Source organism: Triticum aestivum, chromosome 1A, assembly GCF_018294505.1.
Source record: "Triticum aestivum cultivar Chinese Spring chromosome 1A, IWGSC CS RefSeq v2.1, whole genome shotgun sequence".
NCBI lineage: Eukaryota > Viridiplantae > Streptophyta > Magnoliopsida > Poales > Poaceae > Triticum > Triticum aestivum.
In genome coordinates, this window is record NC_057794.1 from 43,325,831 (window position 1) to 43,343,203 (window position 17,373).

The 17,373-nt window shown below is 41.6% G+C and overlaps 1 long non-coding RNA gene across 1 annotated transcript; it reads left to right on the plus strand.

Annotated features, from left to right (window-relative positions):
• Positions 1-1,576: 1,576 nt before the first annotated feature.
• Positions 1,577-2,349, plus strand: LOC123086661 (uncharacterized). Its single transcript, XR_006441065.1, has 2 exons — positions 1,577-1,930; positions 2,050-2,349. It is a non-coding gene; the product is annotated as an uncharacterized lncRNA (long non-coding RNA).
• Positions 2,350-17,373: the final 15,024 nt, after the last annotated feature.

Consider the following 17,373-nt stretch of genomic DNA (forward strand, 5'->3'; position numbering starts at 1 on the left):
TCTAAAAAACACAATGGGAATATATACAAGGAAAATTAGAAAATGATTTTCCAACTATACATCACAAGTAGGCTACTTAAGGTTTATAAACTTTAATATATATGGTTAGAAATATATATATTCTCGGTTCGTCCCATGACTATATCACAAGAGTACAATACACGACGATATGTGGTGTTGGAAAAAGGACAAGATAGATAAGTTTTGGCCACAGATGCAAGAATAACGGTAGACTTGATTGCAAATATTAAGATTTTGTCAGGACCAAAGTTTCAGGTAAGCATCAGGGTTCTTCAGATGGTAAAAATATGTACATTGTAATTGTCAACATGATTTACAGCTTTTGCAAAATATTAACAATTCTTCAATTATACGACATCAACATTTTAGCTACTTATCTAAAACATACTAGTGAAACACATGCAAGTCATGGAACTTACATGATTTCTGACATTAAGTCCTGAACCAGATCTCCGGAGAATATTAGGCCAACCAAATTGGTGAACATTTTATCACACAGTTTGGTAGATGAACATTAATTCTCCGTGGCAGGAAAATCTAATACATAAATTTATCTATTAATGAATCATTTTAATTTTCATGTTAATGAGGGATTCAGATATCCCTGGAACAATTACAGTCACCTTTGTTATTCTGCAGCATACATAAATATTTTTTAAGATAACATGAGAGAAGTGATGTGCATGCCAACTTTCATAGTGTTGGTGAAGAAACACTGTTTTGTAACTGAAAAGTTCCTAGAAAGCTAAATTGCATATTATTGCATATTTAAGAAGTATGTTATTTTTATGCCCCGTTTTTTAATGCAAATTGTTCGTAGAATTTGTAATATTACCAAACATTGTTAGCATATTTATCAAAGAAAGTGTAAGATAATAATTATTTGGAAGCAAGCTATTACACGAAGATGTTAAGAGATAAGATAGTACGATAACCAACTTTAAGCATGTCAGTTATTATATTATAGAGACACTAAATCATTTCTTTCAAATATCTAGACCTTCGTTCTACAATATAAGAGCATTTTGCAAGCTAACATTATTAAATATAAGAGCGTTTTGCAAGCTACCATTATTGACATCTACAATACCATATCAATTTGTAGATTCCTCACTGAATATATTTTCACATTATCTATACATAATTATTTATTTATTCTAACCATTCAAATTGTTCTCTGTAAAATTTTCATACCGAAAAGAAAATCTAATATCAAAGTAAATTGAAATGGAGGAAGTATAAGAACTAGGCGGCCAAGCAGGCCACCCAATGAATTTAAATTGATTAGGACATAAAATTTAATTCCCACTCACTTTTGGATGCTAGCCCGTGCGAATGCACCGGTTGACGAATAGTATTTACTAATTGGAGGCACCATCCGAGTTATCACGTTAATCCTCAAAAACTAAGCAAATTAGCCATCTAATCTTGGAATTAATTATTTTCCACCGTCGGATGCATGCGTCAAGGTCAAGGAGTCCATGGCCGCTGTCCCACCTAAACACATCTTCGCAAAAAAAAAAAAAACTCAAGTAGTTTCCTTTCCTTCCCCGATCAAACACCTCCCACGCACCACCTAAAAAATTCAGCAAACACCGAACCGAACCCTAGCACTTCTCCTCCTCATCCGTTCCTCCTCCCTATCTTCAGCCGATCTCGTGGCGGTGAGTTCAATATGGCAGCACATCATGCGCGCCTCACGAATACTTCTCTGATTGATCCAGCACTCCAATAACATGGCGGAGAAGGCTCCTCTGAACATTAAGTATTCTCCGTCCAGAATCCAGACTGGAACAGCCTCGGTTCGCCACCCGACATCATCGGCGCAGTGTCAATAACTCCTGCTTCCACTCTTCCTCTTCTTCGGCATCTCTGTGTCTCCTCCCCTCTGGAACAGGTTCAAGAAAAGGTATGATATCCAGATTGCAAACGTCAATTAATTCAATCCTCTCTCTCTCTCTCTCTCCAGCTCTCTCACTAATATCCAGATTGGAAATTCTGATTCAATCCTTAGCTTCCTTGTTCTAGCTATGATGGCAGGAAATCAATTCAGTAGGGTGTCGTCGTGGGCGATACTACCGACACAGTAATGCCCACTACCACAGACACATGCTACAGTTATATGGCTCGGGGTGGACAAGCCTGAAAAGTTCGTCGAAGATTCAAGGCACATGTCGTCTGTTTGCCTACGTACGATCCTATATTTTTTTGTTGCTAACTGTGGATACTGATTTTTTTTGGAAGAAGATGAAAAACAATTGCTTTCAGATAGCCTGGGTGTGAAACGTACATTCTCTAGATGTTTTTATAATAATTTTGTAATACTAAGATTTCATGAGATACTTTTCAGAAGTGCTATAGCAGGAACATAAATCTTCTACTTTTTTGGCATGTAAACAGAAGTGTGTTTCTGTTGTTCAGCTTCGTGAAGCTTGATTGGGTGTCTATTCGGATAGAAAAGGAGATGACATGGTAGCTACTGTTGACTTTGGGTATACCCGTTGATTCTTCATCAAATTTTGTCTATTTTTTTCGAAATTATGCAATAGAATTCTATTATGTGGCTGAACAGATTAGATGACATCTTAACTTTTTTTATGCAACTGTGATAGTAAACTCTAATAATAGCTATGGACAAAATTTCATAAAATTTCATACTACTGAGAGTAAATTAGCTACTCAGTTATTTAACGGTGTAGTGTTGATCCACCACCATTGCTTGGCCGCTTGGCTAGCGCAGCCTCTGGACAGTTGGACAACCTGAGTCACGCTTTGCAAATTAGGACCCTTTGTCCTCAGGTGATTTTTCAATTTATTTGCTTCGCCATTGTGTCAATTTTTCTTTGGAGAAAATAAATATGATGTACCGCTTCTCCATACTGTGGGTGTGTAGCCAAGGTAACGCTTTGCAATGCGGAGCCATGCATGGTTTTTTAGCGATTGTTCTCTAATGTGATTCTAATATATGGTGGCATAGTTCACTTTGTTGTTTCCACACCTTCCTCCTTAACTGGATTTATGATTGTTTTCAGTCCCTGAGAGAATTGATAGTGCAGGCTGTAGAAACAATTAGTAGGATGTTAGCTAAAAAAAATCCACTTATTGTAAATCTCTGATCACATGCCTTCCTTTAATTAGCTTTGAGTAGTCGATGCACATTATGACGATTCCATAACAATGTCCCTGCATTTAGTTTATTTTCGTCCTTTTGCATGACAAATGTTAATATGACATTGTTTTTCTCTTTTATAATCCCTTGATTTTTCTCTGCTTTGAACAAAAATACCACAAATACAATCATAAGGTATTCCAGTCAGGTGTGCTCCCCGTCGGTTGTTGTCCAAGAGTTGGTCTCATTTCTGAATTGGCAATAAAGATCCAATTGACAATAATAAATCACGCTGGTGTTTCTGCATCTACTAGGAGATACTATGTGCTTTTCGTTATTTCCATTCTGCCTCCATATTGTTGCAGTTCTGAACCTAGAAGATATACGCTCCTTAATTAATGTGTATCCTGGGTCTTCCAATTGTTGTACACACTTCTTTCGCCCTATAATATATTGCATTTACTAGAGCTATATTAGTACCCACAAGACCAAGGTGTAGGTACAGTCGTTGCTGTGAGATGACACCAATTAGTTCAGCCAAAGCGTGTGAAAGTTCATATGTATGAAGTGATTTGACCCCTTCATATGAGAAAATTTGGAACATATTAACTCACTGTGTTACAGTATGAAGTATGAGCCGAATGACCTTTTCTGCTAGCTTTGCCACTATCAAAACCTACATGACTTTCTCATGTTTAATTGACTACATTTTTTCCTCTGGATTGTTGGAATATTTTCACCCTGTAGTATTCCCGACAGGTAGTTCAGTCGAGAAGGATCATATTTGCCTTTTCTATCTAAGCCCCTTGGTACTATCACTTATGCAAATCTAAAGCTCGAGTCTTCACACCTATGTTTTTTTTTACTATTTTACTTAGTGTTGCTACCTTAGTAGTTGGCTTCAAGAGGGACCAGAATGAATATGTTGCAATATTTTCACCCTGTAGTATTCCGCGACAGGTATGTAATTCAGTCCAGAAGGATCATATTTGTCTCTTCAAGCTAAGCCCCTTGATACTATCACTTATGCAAATCTAAAGGTTCAGTCTTCACGCCTACGTTTTTTTACTGTTTTACGTAGTGTTGCTACCTTAGTAGTTGGCTTCAAAAGGGACCAGATTGTATATCCTTTCCAAATTAGGCTAATCATGTATGGTCTTTTGGCTCTATATTTTTCAGATCGTAACAAAATTTTAAATTTTTTTTGCACAAGAGCAGCAACTGAACATGGTTAGATTCTCTACTCACATGCTACTAGAATGGAAAGTACTATGAATTAATAGATGGGAAATATGCATGTCGATGATCATATTTCTTGGTCCTTAATCCTTATAGAATAAAGAGATCAGTTAGCATGAAGTGCTTCTATCGACGTGATCAAACATCTCATCATGTTAAATGTCATGAATATAGCATTGCAAACTATAACTTAATTAGCTATGAGATGGAAGAATTGCATAAATATGTTCTCTTTTTGTGTTAGAACTAGAACTTAGCATGCATGTTTGATCTCCATGTGAATGTGTGTGCCACGGATTTGACTTAAACCTAAACGTGTAAATGTCCGTTGCAAACAAAAACTGTTTTGTTGTTCATAGACCACGCGTGCAAAATTTAAAAAGAAATCAATCAAAATATTGTAATAGTCGGTGTAACTATGCAACAACCAATCCCAAGTAAGAACCAAAAAAGCAATATAAAATTTTAAACTAACAAGCTTCTTACAAATAAAAAAAATCATGGGGTTGTGATATAGTTCCAAATCATATATGTGTATATTTAAAGTGTCTAATATGAAGTTACAATCTGCCAAATATAGAAGATGCAACATCCTTACTTTTATCAGTATAAGTGTGACTCGCCATACAAAATCCTAGATTAGAAATCATACCTCTCAATGATGATAAATTATAAAAGTTGTATAAATTATATGTTACTTGGGATTAAGCTAGCCCTGCTGCACGGGTTGATGACTAGTGGTGTGTAATTTCTCGTGCAAAATGCGATCTGGCCGCGTTGGCCCGAGGTGCCGCATTAGTTATCGACCTTTATTTTTTAATAACATGCCGATCAGTTTTGAAGCACGACTAACTGGTACTGTACGCAAAGAAAATATAAACTACTCTACCACTACCCCACCTCCAGTACTAGTAGTATAAAAAAGATATATAGGCTGGAGCTTCAGCGCTTTCTTGCTAAGGGCTGCCCACTTGCTTCTCACACTACCACCCTCTCTCCAGATCTAAAAAAGATGGCCCCTCTCTCCCTCCTCACCGGTGGTCACAGATCCGCCGGGGAAGAGAAGGACGTGCAGCGTTGACGCACTCGTCATCGGCGAGCGAGGTCACGCACTGAAGACAAGGCCGTCCTCTCAGACCTAGCGCCCGCGCGGGATGGCCTCTGTTCCCAAACTCGCTGCCGTAGTGTGTGTGGAGGACGACGACCACGAGCGAAGCCACTTCTCACCGACCCTCAGGTATGCTACCTCTTTTCGAGCCATAACCTTGTTCTATTGCCCCATCTGCTACGTCGTTGCATGTCGATCTTTTTTCCACTCCACCATGTTCCCAATTTGCTATCCTCTACTCTGCTGGCCACGCAGACGAAAACCATAATTTGCACTATTAAAGGAAACCCTACTTCATGCAGACTAATCCATGTCTGGGTTGAATAAGGAAAGGAAGGGAGACTGTACTGTCCAAGAGAGTAGGCATCAAACCCGCATCTAGGTTGAAAAGGGGAAAATCAGTAGCTAAGGAACGAGTCTCGTATCTCTTGGTTGAAGAAGGGTAGAAAGGCATGACAACGAAATAGAGAATGACCAGGTCGATCGGTTTGTTGTCCTCGCATAGGAAAAATGTGGCTAAAGAGAACAAAAATGGGACCGTAATCCACATATGCTGCCTGGATATTTGTTGCTCTGGGCAACCATACCTCCCTCACCACTCTGCATCCGTGGAGGTACATCGTACTGGTGCGCCCACTGTCCGAATGGGCCTCCCATGCTCTTATTGCCACTTTTTTTGCTGTTAGTATAACACCAGCAGTCAAGTCAAGCAATGCTACTGCTAAAGTGATGCCACATTTAACTAATGTCGCTCTCAGTCTAATGCCACCCATAAATTTAAGCAATGCCATTTAATGTCACTGGATTATTTCAGGGTTAGCTGTTGATTGTGGATGTATTAAAGATTTTTAGCTAAGGCATTCTAATGTTGTTGCACAGCCAGTATACCAACGATGAAACTTGTTACTACCTTCAGATTTTTGCACTGTTAATGCTTATAGATTACATACCTCACTTTCATGAGATAAGTTAATTTTTTTGTATAGTGTCACCAAAATGCCAAGGCGCTGATGTCATTTTATTTTGGTTAAACTGCACAGACAATTATGAAGACAAGAGGAAAGGTCAAGAGTGGGCACCTCCTCCTCCTCCGGCTGTTCTCTTGAGGAGGTCTGTATGTTTGTCTTTAATGCCTGTCGACTACATACCTGAATGATGTAATGTTAAGTCATTTCCTTTTGTACAGTGTCACTGAATTGTCAAGGCGGTGATGGCATTTTATTTTAGTAGAACTGCACAAAATTTGCTTAAAACAAGAGGAAAGGTCAGGAATGGCTCACTTTTCCAGAAAAAACTATGTATGCCTTCCTCACATCAGCCGCTGTTGCTCTATTTGTTCCTTCAAACAGGTGGTTAGAAACAGTCTTGCTACCTTTTCCCATTAAGAAATTGGAATGCTTATATTTGTGAGTCTATGCTTCAACTAGTGCCACTTTTAAAGTAATCAGAGTTTCAATATCTATGCAAACAAGGATGCTCGATTTTAGTGGAATTGCACAAAGTCCAACTGGTTCAACATTAGGAGCATGTTTTTTTCCCAACCTTTATATCCAATTGGTGGCACTATGAGATGTTCATTACGAAGGTACATGGTTTGCTACTATCTTGCTATTCTTTTTGTACTGTCATTAGATAGTAATACTAGTGGTTTGCATGTGAATGTATTGGCAGGATGGACCTACATTGGAGGTGCAGGACAGGATTCAATGATTGGATGCTCAATTTCGGTTGTATCGATTTCACCTCTTCCATCACCGCAAACATGGATATCCTTGGTCTGATGAAGAATAGGTGCTATATTTCTACTCTGAACCAGCAAATCAATTCAGTATGAAATTGTCCAGGGCAAAACATAACTGTATCAGATTGTCCAGTGAAGAACATGACAGATGCTAAGCGGAAGAGACATGTTTAAACCGAAAATACAAGGTGTGGTATAAGTTTACTAGCTGCTTGATTTGTGCAGACAGAGATGTCTGCCCGTTGCAATTTGGCAAACAAACAAAGTGCCCGCAATTTTGGTTGAACCGCACAAGAGAATAGTATAGTCACTGCATGCAGTGCCATTTGAAAATAGACACAGAAAGATTAGATAGTCACTTCATGGACTGCTGAAAAGTAGTACTGTACTATTTATTGGCCAACACTAGGTGCTTCATAGCTTTGGTCTGATTATACAATGGGCATCATTTTGCCTAAGTTAAAGTTTGTATTCCGAAAATAGTCTCGCAGTGTGATCGAGGGAAGACCAAATCATATTGCAGTGCATGTTCGTCCATCATGTCTGGTTCATTCTCATGGTTCCAGCTGTTGGTGAAACCACTTACGTTTGCAAGAGGAATTGTAGACTTCACAAACAAATTTGTCTTTCAGTCTGTACTGAATGTTGGCCAATAGAAGCATCCATGTTAGTAGGAAGAACAAATGTTTTTTCTAGATCTTTGCTTTTGGAGCTACATATTTGTATATGATCTGTGAGTCATTGAGATGCATTAATATGTTGATCTTATGTATGGGAATCGTACTAGTTAGTTTTAGTTGCGACGCAAGATCCGAAGTGGCCGATCTTTGCTTTTGGAGCTACATATTTGTATATGATCTGTGAATCATTGAGATGCATTAACAGTTACTTATTTCTGTTCGCTCAGTGTTTACAAGTTACTGATCGATCACTAGCTAGCCTACAAATGCGCTCCTGGCAGTTTTATTTGCGACACAAGATGCGAAGTGACAGTTTTTTGAATAAAAATGCCTACCTCTGAAGAAACTGACAAGCTACACTATCGATCCTACACGGATAAAAATGCCTACCTCTGAAGAAACTGACAAGCTACACTATCGATCCTACACGGATAAATAGCGGATCACGCACATACTACCTCCTTTCCGGTTTGCAGGGCTCAATTCAAGAAACGACCTACTCGATACTACACGAATAAATAGTGGATCACGAACGTACAAGTACCTCCTTTCCGGTTTGCAGGGCTTAATTCAAACCTCTCACCAACCAAGGTACTCCCTCCGTCCGGGTTTATTAATCCCGTGAGCAAAGCAGCAAGACCAAGGCATGGTAATAATTAACGGCATGCAGAAGTTTAAGCCTAATAAATTCCAGCGAATTAAGTGGCTGCATGCGTGCCCTCGGCATGCATAAGTTTAAGCCTAATTAATTCCAGCGATTTAAGTGGTTGCATGCTGCTTTGTGTACTGCCTGCGAGCGATTCTGAGTGCCTGCATGCAGCCGGCCGTAATTAAGGCAGCTAACTGATGCGAAAAAAGATACACTTTAAATCTGTGGAATCATTATTAACAAGGAGGGAGATGATTCGAGTGCACTCGTTTGACCGCCATGCCGGCGTGCGACCCAGACGGGACGGGACGGCACAGTCATAATTTTAGTTTCTCTAGTTTTCCATGGCAAGCTGGCGCGCTAAGCCATTATGCATTGAATTCCGATGACCGTCGCGCTACCTTCCGCCTATAAGTACTGTTTCCCGGCCTTCTCAGGTGCCACCGTGACCCAACTCGCCATATCCTCATAAGCCCTCACCGGCCCGACGTCGCTCGCCACGTCCGCCATGCCCCCGCCCGTCCGCGGTACGCGACGCCAGAGGCGGTTACCGCCAGAACTAGTGTTCGGATTTTCACCGGAAGGTAGACGGAGGGAGGAGGCATTCTATCTGTCTTTAGATGGCAATGCGGAGATCGAGGAGTTGTTGGAGCGCGACCGCATGATGGAGGAGTAGGAGTTGTTGGAGCGTGACCGCCTGGCGGAGGAGCAGCGTATCGCCGATTTGCGCCGCTAGCGGGACATGGAGCAGCAGCGCACCGATGCTCTGAGTCACGAGCAGAGCGCCCGCAACTGGGCCGACTACATGGAGGCCGGCGCCTGGCAAATAGCCCTGGAGGCTGTCGGGCACGCACGCGTTCGCGACGCTGATTTTTACTACCAGCTCGTCAAGTGGGTTTCCCTCTTGGAAGCCGAAGCTTCGGTGGACCACGCCGGCATGGAAAGGGCCAACGCGCGCGAGCAACGCGCCCTATCGCACCTCTGGCAAGTCCGAGGCGAGGCGGAGGACGCTGGTGCCGGCGTTTAGCATGGACAGCAGATGGCGGCCGGCATCGTCTAGTTAGCTAAGAGTAAGTTAGTACTTGTACGCTACCAGAGTGTTAGTGGGAGTAGATAGTTCACTTGTCTATGATGGTTGTCAACGTGGAAGTTCAGTAATCTATATGTGGATTAGACCTGTTACTTTGCTCTGAATGTTGAACTTTCCGTTTGAACGTATGGAATGGGCTGTTATTTTTTTAAATGGGTTGTATTTATCCTCCACGGTTTAGAGGCTGACTTGTGGGCCTAGCAAGTTGACGCGTACACAATCAGAAGATGATTGTACGTGGAGATGATGACAGCAGGGACCCGCCAAGGTCATGGAAGTACGCAAGCAAGTGCCTCCTTATTTCAAGCCAATAAAAAAATGGCTCCTCCCAGTGGATTTCTGACATCTGGGTCCCATGCCATTGTCAACGTAGTCAATAAACGAGAGAATTGCATAACAAGCGGCTGACACCAGGGACCCAGCAGCTCACCCAGTTATTTTTGTTTTGGGTTAATTTTGATAAATGCCACTCCAAATCTGGTGTATCCGAGAAATGCCACTACAACTTCCAAACTTTGAAAAATGCCATTTCATGCCATTTCTAGTGGCATTTTTCGAAGTCTGAAGTGGCGTTTTTCGAAGTTTGCAAACTGCAGTGGCGTTTTTCAAAGTTTGCAAAAATTGCAGTGGCATTTTTCAAAGTTTGGAAATTGCAGTGGCATTTTTATGAATCGCCATAATTGGAGTGGCATTTATCTAATTTGTTTTTGAGACGGAAGCAGGATGTCAACTGGGCTGTGCGGGACACTCTGGCCTGTCTAGATAGCCTTTTCTTTTATGTTTACCACAGACCAGCCCAGTAGTTTTTTTTCTTTCTGAAAATGCCTAGCCCAGTTTTTTTATGATTTGTCAAGTAAGTCGCTTTATCAGGCCTGTTGGGCTGCATATCAGCAATGAGAAATGGGCTGTACATTTTTAAAACACATCAAGCCAGCAATTATTTTCAAATATCTTTTTTTTCATTTCGAGATTTTAAATTGCATTGATTTTTATGCGTGGACAATTTATTGGATTTTATATTGATATACATTTATTTTTAAAATCAGTATGAATGTGACTCGAAATTTCGGGATTAAAAACAGTTCAGACCGCACCGACATATGCAAAGTTTCGTATAATTTTTTAACCGTGGCCACAATATGGGCTGTAATGCTAACATAAAGAATATGGGCTCCAAAAGAACCCGTAAGAATTAGCAAATGGGCTGTAAATTATTTGAAATAATGGCAGATGGGCTGTATGCTGTTTTCCACAGATTTGAGGCTTTCCACAGATGGCATTTATATTGTTGGATGTCCATCCAACGGCTGTCATGCTTCTTCAATCTCTGCTCTTCCTGCTCCAGTCGCTCAAACAAGCGCCGGCGGGACTGCCTGCTCCCTCCTCCCCGCGGCCGGCTGTGCTGCCGCGCAGGCCTCACCGCCCCACCATACTCCCATCACTGGCCTAGCCATCCCTCTACTCACCCACACCTGTTGTTATTCTCCGGTGACGGCAGACGAACCAGTAAACCCTCGTATAGTCGTACTCCCCTCCGCGTGGGAAACAAAAACAACGACCGAGTCTTCCCTACCTCCGTGTTGTTCCCTTCCTAGGCCTCGCCGTCGTCCACCGCCCTGGTGCTCTCGGCGTGGCGTGGTTAGCGTGGTCAACGACCGACATGCATCTGAAGTGGACTCTACGTGGAGAGGCTGACAGCTGGGTCCACGGCCGCACGCAAGGAAATGCCTCCTTATTATGCGCAAAATAATGATTTCCTCCACCTGACATCTGGGACCCACCGAAACGGCCTCTGTATTTCGCGAAAAAAATGTTACCGCCGCTGACAGCTCGGACCCACCAGCTATATCTTCGCACGCAAGGAAGTGCCTCCTTATTACGCACAAAAAAAATGAATACCCCCTGCTAGCTGGGACCCTGTATAGTGGGCCTACTAAGTTGACGGGGACGAAGGGCTTTGTCAACTTAGTCAATATGCACGATTCTAGCTCGACTGACCATAAGATGTCCATCCAACGGCCGTAGTGCTTCTTCAACCTCTGGTCTTCTTGATCCAGCCGCCCAAAGTAGCGCCGGTCGTGCCGCCTGCTCCTGCCTGCCGTGGCCGGCTGTGCTGCCGCGGAGGCCTCACCGCCCCCATACTACTCCCACCGCTAGCCAGGCCATCCCTCCACTCCACTCACCCACAACCCCTGTTATTCTGCGGCGACGGCAGCGCAGCAGAACCAGTGAACCCTCGTACTCCTCTCCGCGTGGGCATCCACTGCCGCGTCTTCCCCAGCTCCGCGTCGTCCCCTTCCTAGGCCTCGCTATCGTCCACCGCCGTGGTGCTGTCGGCGCGGCGTGGTCAATGTGGTCAACGACCGAATTCCATCAGAAGAATACTGTACGTGGAGAGGCTGACAGCTGGGTCCATGACAGCCGCAAGGAAGTGCCTCCTTATTACGCGGAAAATAATTATTCCTCCACCTGATAGCAGGGACCCATCGGACACCCACCAGTATATCACGAAAAAAACGTTTGCCCCTGACTGCTGGGACCCATCCGACGGACCACCGTATTTTGCGAAAAAATGTTCCCCTGCTGTCAGCTCGGACCCACCGGAAGTGCCTCCTTATTACACACAAAAAAATGAATACCCCCTGCTAGCTGGGACCCACCTTGGTGGGAGGCTGACTTGTGGGCCTACTAAGTTGACGGAGACGGAGGGCTTGATACGTCTCCGTCGTATCTACTTTTCCAAACACTTTTGCCCTTGTTTTGGACTCTAACTTGTATGATTTGAATGGAACTAACCCGGTCTAACGCTGTTTTCAGCAGAATTGCCATGGTGTTGTTTTATGTGCAGAAAACAAATATTCTCGGAATGACCTGAAACTCCACGGAACATCTTAGAAAAAATAATAAAAAATCCTCGCCAAAGATGAAGACCAGGGGGCCCACACCCTGTCCACGAGGGTGGGGGGCGCCGCCCCCCTCTAGGGCGCGCCCCCCTACCTCGTGGGCCCCCTGGATGCCCTCCGACGCCAACTCCAACACTATATATCTGCTTTCGGAGAGAAAAAAATCAGAGAGAAAAAATCATCGTGTTTTACGATATGGAGCCGCCGCCAAGCCCTAAAACTTCTCGGGAGGGCCGATCTGGAGTCAGTTCAGGGCTCCGGAGAGGGGGATTCGTCGTTGTCGTCATCATCAACCATCCTCCATCACCAATTTCATGATGCTCACCGCCGTACGTGAGTAATTCCATCATAGGTTGCTGGATGGTGATGGGTTGGACGAGAATTATCATGTAATCGAGTTAGTTTTGTTAGGGTTTGATCCCTAGTATCCACTATGTTCTGAGATTGATGTTGCTATGACTTTTCTATGCTTAATGCTTGTCACAAGGGCCTGAGTGCCATGATTTCAGATCTGAACCTATTATGTTTTCATGAATATATATGTGTTCTTGATCCTATCTTACAAGTCTATAGTCACCTACTATGTGTTATGATCCAGCAACCCCGAAGTTACAATAATCGGAACCACTCCCGGTGATGACCATAGTTTGTGGAGTTCATGTATTCACTATGTGCTAATGCTTTGTTCCGGTTCTCTATTAAAAGGAGGCCTTAAAATCCCTTAGTTTCCAATAGGACCCCGCTGCCATGGGAGGGTAGGACAAAAGATGTCATGCAAGTTCTTTTCCATAAGCACGTATGACTATATACGAAATACATGCCTACATTACATTGATGAATTGGAGCTAGTTATGTGTCACCCTATGTTATGACTGTTACATGATGAATCGCATCCGGCATAATTATCCATCACTAATCCAGTGCCTACGAGCTTTTCCATATACTGGTTCTCGCTTATTTACTTTTCCACTGCCACTGTAACAATCACTATAAAATACCAAAAATATTTACTATTGCTTGCACTACTCTTTTGTTACCATTACAACCACTATCATATTACTTTACTACTAAACACTTTGCTGCAGATACTAAGTTTCCAGGTGTGGTTGAATTGACAACTCAGCTGCTAATACTTGAGAATATTCTTTGGCTCCCCTTGTGTCGAATCAACAGATTTGGGTTAAATACTCTACCCTCGAAAACTGTTGCGATCCCCTATACTTGTGGGTTATCAAGACCTTTTTCTGGCGCCGTTGCCCGGGAGCATAGCTCTATTCTTTGAGTCACTTGGGATTTATATCTGCTGGACACTATGAAGAACTTGAAAGACCCTAAGACAACAATTTATCCCTCAACTACGAGGGGAGGTAAGGAACTGCCATCTAGCCTTGCGCTTGATTCACCTTCTGTTATGAGTAAGCTTGCGACACCTAAACCTGCTTCTGCTATTCGCTCCGATATGTCGCATGTTATTGATGATGCCACTTCTGCTATGCATGATACTTATGATGAAACTGCTTCTATGCCTGATACTACTGTGCCCCTTAGTGAATTTCTTAATGAACAAATTGCTAGGGCTAGAGAAAAAGAAATTATTGAATCTGAATACGATGATGAAAGTGATGATGAAAATATGCCTGTTATTCCTGAGGGTTATCTTTTTGATATGGAATCTTCTGCCACTATTTTAGCTTGCAAAGATAGATATGAGCTCAAGAGGTTATTGGTTAAATGGAACAAAGAATCACTCAGAGATAAAATGAAACCTGACCCTGCTTTTGCTATTTGACCTATCTGTGTTCCCGATAAGGATTATGAATTCTCTGTTGATCCTGATATAATTACTTTGGTTGAATCTGATCCTTTTTTTGGCTATGAATCTAAAACTGTTGTGGCACATCTTACTAAGTTAAATGATATAGCTGCCCTGTTCACAAATGATGAGAGATCTCGCTACTTTTACATACTTAAAATATTTCCGTTCTCATTAAAGGGTGATGCTAAGATATGGTTTAATTCTCTTGATCCTGGTTGTGTGCGTAGTCCCCAGGATATGATTTATTACTTCTCTACTAAATATTTCCCTGCTCATAAGAAACAAGCTGCTTTGAGGGAAATATACAACTTCGTGCAAATTAAAGAAGAGAGTCTCCCACAAGCTTGGGGGAGGCTTCTCAAGTTACTTAATGCTTTGCCTGATCATCCTCTCAAGAAACCCAAAATACTTGATATCTTTTATAATGGACTAACCGATGCTTCCAGAGATTACCTGGATAGTTGTGATTGTTCTCTTTTTAGGGAAAGAACACCGAATGAAGCTGAAAATCTATTGAATAATATGTTGACAAATGAAAATAATTGGGCACCTCCTGAGCCAGCCCCTGAGCCAGCTCCTGCTCCAATTACTGAGCTTATTCCTAAACCAACTCCGAAGAACAGAGGTGTTCTATTTCTCAGTCCTGAAGATATGCAAGAGGCAAACAAATCTATGAAAGAAAAATGTATTAAAGCTGAAGATGTTAAGAATTTACCTCCTATTGAAGAAATACATGGTCTTAATCTACCGCCTGTTGAAGAAGTATATGATCTCAATCCTTTATTTATTGAAGAACCTCCTGATCCCGATATCCAGACACAGGTAGTAAAGGTATATTCTCTCTATAGATTTGATAAAGGTGATATCCCTCACTATAAGTCTTCTAGGAAATGCTTTGATGAGTTTGATAATTTTATTGTCAAACAAGAAAACTTCAATGCTTATTTTGGTAGACAATTGAAATATGATTCCGACATGATTAAATACTTGGGTGATTATATGGCTAATATTAGAGGTGAACTTAAACTTGTTAGCAAACATGCTTCTATGGTTACCACTCAAGTAGAACAAGTACTTAAAGCTCAAAAAGAAGTACTTGATGAAATGAATAGTAAGAAAAATGATTATGCTGTTAGAGTGGCTGCTAGAACTGGTAGAATGACTCAGGGACCTTTGTATCCTGAAGGCCACCCTAGGAGAATCAAGCAAGATTCTCAGAGAAATAATACTGATGCACCTAGTTCTTCTAAAAAGAAGAAAAAGAAAAATGATAGAACTGTGCAAACTTCTAGTGAACCTATTGCCGAGCCACCTGATAATCCAAATGATATATCTATGTCTGATGCTGAAACACAATCTGGTAATGAACATGAACCTAGTGAAAATATTAATGATGATGTTCATGATGATGCTTAACCTAGTAACGATAATGATGTAGAAGTTGAACCTGCTGTTGATCTTGATAACCCACAATCAAAGAATCAACGTTATGATAAAAGAGACTTTGTTGCTAGGAAACATAGTAAAGAAAGAGAACCATGGGTTCAGAAACCCATGCCTTTAACTCCCAAACCATCCAAGAAGAAGGATGATGAGGATTTTGAGCGCTTTGCTGAAATGATTAGACCTATCTTTTTACGTATGCGATTGACTGATGTGCTCAAAACTAATCCTTATGCTAAATATATGAAGGATATCATTACTAATAAAAGAAAGATACCTGAAGCTGAAATTTCCACCATGCTTGCTAATTATACTTTTAAGGGTGGAATACCAAAGAAACTTGGAGATCCCGGAGTACCTACTATACCATGCTCCATTAAAAGAAATTATATTAAAACTGCTTTATGTGATCTTGGAACCGGTGTTAGTGTTATGCCTCTCTCTTTATATCGTAGACTTGACTTGAATAAGTTGACACCTACTAAAATATCTTTGCAAATGGTTGATAAATCAACTGCTATACCTGTCGGTATTTGTGAGGATGTGCCTGTTGTGGTTGCAAACGTTACTATTTTAACGGACTTTGTTATTCTTGATATTCCCGAGGATGATAGTATGTCTATTATTCTTGGAAGACCTTTTCTCAATACTTCAGGGGCTGTTATTGATTGCAACAAAGGCAATGTCACTTTTCATGTTAATGGTAATGAGCATATGGTACACTTTCCGAGGAAACAACCTCAAGTTCATAGTATCAACTCCATTGGAAAAATTCCATTGATTATATTTGGAGGTTTTGAATTTCCCCTTCCTACTGTCAAGAAGAAATATGATATACTTATTATTGGGGATGTGCATATCCCCGTTGAGGTAACTTAGTGTTATTCGAAATTTCTCCGGTTTCATGATTATCGGAATGAGTTTGTTAACAAGACTTGATCAACCTTGTTAGTGGATTCTTTTTGATGAGCATGAGATGGATGAAACTAGAAGCACAAACTTATGTACCCCTTCTATACTTTCTATTATTTAGTTGAAATAAAGTAAAAATAGTATTTTTCTGTCTATTTCCTGGCTTATCCGTGCAATATAAAAATCTCCCGAAAATAAAAGTCCTCAGAATGCCATGCCAATTTAATATGATTTTTTCGGGAATATTTTAGGATTTACTATGCAAAAATTACCGCGGGGGGAGCTGCCACCTGGCCACGAGGGTGGAGGGCACGCCCTACCCCCTGGGCGCCCCCCTGCCTCGTGGGCCTGTGGTGGCCCTCCTCCACTTATCCCAGCACCCATCTTCTTCCTCTGCCTCACACAAACCCGAAAAACCAACTCAAGCACGAGTTCTAGCCACTTTTGCTGTGATTTTTGATCTCCTTGCTCAAAGCACCTCTCGCAAAACTGCTTGGGGAGATTGTTCCTTGGTATGTGATTCCTCCATTGGTCCAATTAGTTTTTGTTCTAGTGCTTTATTCTTTGCAAATTTGTGCTGCATAGGTGACCATGTTCTTGAGCTTGCATGTCAAATTTATATGGTTCCAAGTAGTTCTAATGCTTGATATAGGCTCTAGGCA